Here is a 3,344-nt window from a genome sequence, read left to right on the forward strand (position 1 = left end):
TTGGTTTTGGTTATTCAATGAGTATACAATTGTTCACTATGTTTCTTAATTTTGTTCAGTATATATTACATAATGTTCAATGTGTATTCGCAAATTGTTCAACGTATTTTTACAAAATTTTCAGTACGTGTCCGAAAATTTGATGTATGGTGAACAATATTGAAATACGATGTACTCCTTTTGAATGCACGCTGAACAAAATTTCTATACATGATGAACATTTTTTATACACACTGAACATTTTTCAAAGTTCATCAAATTTGACAATAGTTCATCAATTTTGAAAAATGTTCATCAATTTTGAAAGAAAGTTCATCAATATGAAATAAAGTTACAAAATTGAAAAAAAAATCTCGCGCTAAGCAGAAAAGAAGAAAGAAAGAAAAAGAAAAAAATCAGAAAAAAAACTCTTTCCACGAAAACAAGAAATAGAAAAAGGTTAAAAGCCTGTCAGTTAACACGAATTGGTAGGTTAGCCGAGTGGTTTGGCAAGGGCGCCTGTAGTCGTGAGATCCCTGGTTCGAAACATGGTTCTCGCCATAAAGGTTTTTGCGTTTTCAAAATCAGAAAAAAGAAGTGGGCCGGCCCAGTGCGGCGCGAGGGTGTGAGCCCGATTGCATTTATGCCTAAAACGGGCGCTTAAGGCGCCGTTTAGGATTTGCCCCCTATACGCCGCTCGTTGCGGCAAGGAGTCGAGCAAACGCACAGAAGGAGTCTGACCTGGGCCGGCCCAGTTGGTGCAGTGTATCGCGTAATTGAAAAAATACAAAATGGGAAAAACGCGCGCCCTTACTGGGAATCGAACCCTGGATCTCACGATATTGGGGGCGCAACAATAGCCAACAGACTAATCAATCATTGGTGACATATACGCAGCGCAACATATTAAGAACAATGTACTGGTACGGACATGCTGTTTTTAATACGAACATGAAATATTAATTTGAAATCCATGAAATATTTATTTGAAATCGTGAATATATTTTCAAACCTATAACATTTTTTAAAATTACTGGACATTTTCTGAAATTGTAAACAAGTACATTTTAAAATTCCAGAACATTTTCTGAAACACGAAACATTTTTTCAAATTTTGAACACGAGAACATTTGTTAATATTGAGAACAAATGTTTGAAAATTTCAAATAAAAGAAACATGAAAAATAACAACAAAAAAGTAAAGGAAAATAAAAACCAAAAAGAAACAGAGAACATATTTTGAAAACTCGAATTTTTTTCAAAATTACGAACAAACTTTCAAAACAAGAAATTTTATAAAATTCCCTGAACATTTTTCTAATTGACAAACATTTTTTGAATCTTGAGAACAAACTTGAAACGGATAACAAATTTGGAAGCACGGACAATTTTTTAAAGTGCAAACATTTTTTCGAATCTTTAGAAATTTTTTTGAAATGGAGAACAAATTTGGAAGCACGAACATTTTTTGAATCTTGAGAACAAATTTTGAAACAAAGAACAAATTTGAACAATTTCTTACAGCATGAACATTTTTTTGAATCTTGAAAACATATTTATGAATGAAAAGAACATTTTCTAAACAAAAATTTAAAATCCTGAACATTTTTTGAATTTAGAGAACAAACTTTTTAAATTGAGAACAAAATTTGAACATAAATATTTTCTAAAAGTACGAACATTTTTTGAATCTTGAGAACAAATTTTGAAACGAAGAACAAATTTGGACAATTTCTTAAAGCATGGACATTTTTTGAATCTTGAGAACAAATTTATGAATGAAAAGAACATTTTTTGAACAAACTTGTTCACGAACATTTTTGAAAAAGCGCGAACATTTTTCTGAAAGAGAAAACATAAACTTGAAAGACAAAAAAGAAAAAAAGAAAAGTAAAAGAAACAGAAATAGAAAAAGAAAGGAAAATAAAAAACCATTTCAGGAACCTTCTAGAAGGTTCCCAAAACAGGAAAAAACCCAGCTGGGAACCCCTAGAAGGTTCCCAAAACCGGGAGCGCTGGACGGTTAAACGGTCCGGCCCGTTGCGTCGCTGCTCGGTCGCTCGCCTGTGCGAAGCGCCGGCAGTTTGACGCAACAAGCGGCATATAGGATTTTCCCCTAACCGGCGCTCTCAGCGCCGGTTGCTCGTACTGGCGCCCGAAGGGCGATGCAACTGGGCTGGCCCAGCAAAATTTCAACGATACAGGCTGTTTGAGGGGGTAGCTCCAAAAAGCAAAAGATAACAAAAATTTGTTCACCTCAAGAATCGAACTCCCGTCGTGACAACAGCGAACAAAACTGATTACCATTTTACCAACGACGTGCTACTGACAAGTTCCAGAGCGAATTATTTAAGTACCTTTTCTAGCCGCGCAATTTATTACACATGTAAACATTACTGCAGCGCACTTTCCTATTACGAGAAAAATGTCTATCGATTTTGAAAAAAAATCATCCGTTTGAAAAATAGTTCACAAATCTTGAGAGAAAAGTTCACATATTTGAAAAAGGTTCATCAATTTAAAAAAAGTTTAGCGATTATGAAAACAGTTCATCAACTTTGAAAATAGTTCACGAATTTGAAAAAAAAGTTCATCAACTTTAAAAAAAATATCATGATTTTAGAAAAACAGTTCATCGGTTTTCAAAAATATATTCCAAAAGAGTGAAAAAAAAGTTCATTGAATTTGAAATAAAGTTCATCAATTTTAAAAAAAGTTCATCAAATTCGAAAAAAGTTCATCAAATATGAAAAAAGTTCATCGATTTTGAAAAATGTTCATCGGATTTGAAGAAAAGTTCATCAAAATTAAAAAATGTTCATCAAATTTGGAAAAAGTTCATCAAATTTTTAAAAAAGTTCACTAAATTTGAAAACAGTTCATCGATTTGAAGAAGAATTTCACAAATTTGGTAAAAGTTCGTTGAACCTAGGAAGAAGAAAAAAGAAAACAGAAAAACGAACATAGAAGAAAAAAGAAGGAAGAAAGAAGAAAATAGATAAATAATGAATTCTGCACGTCAGTTCTGGGTGGCGGCGTGGTTAGTATAATGTTCAACGAAGCTGGAGGTCGGTTGTTCGAATCCCAGTGTGCACCCTTTTCTTTAGTTTTCGTTTTTGAAAACTAGAATAAGCTAAATGGGCCGGCCCATACAGAAAATAAGAGATCGGTGGTGTGTGCGCCCCGTACGAAATGAACTATATTCGGCAAGCGCCGAATAGGATTTGGCCTCCTATAGGGCGCCCTAGAGGCCGGTTGAGTTTATTAGCGCCCATGCCACCCGCTCGTGGGCCGCCCAAGAAGAAGGCAAGCGCATCCTTTTCTTTAGTTTTCGTTTTTGAAAACTAGAATAAGCTAAAAGGGCC

Source organism: Triticum dicoccoides, chromosome 7B (genome assembly GCF_002162155.2).
Source record: "Triticum dicoccoides isolate Atlit2015 ecotype Zavitan chromosome 7B, WEW_v2.0, whole genome shotgun sequence".
NCBI lineage: Eukaryota > Viridiplantae > Streptophyta > Magnoliopsida > Poales > Poaceae > Triticum > Triticum dicoccoides.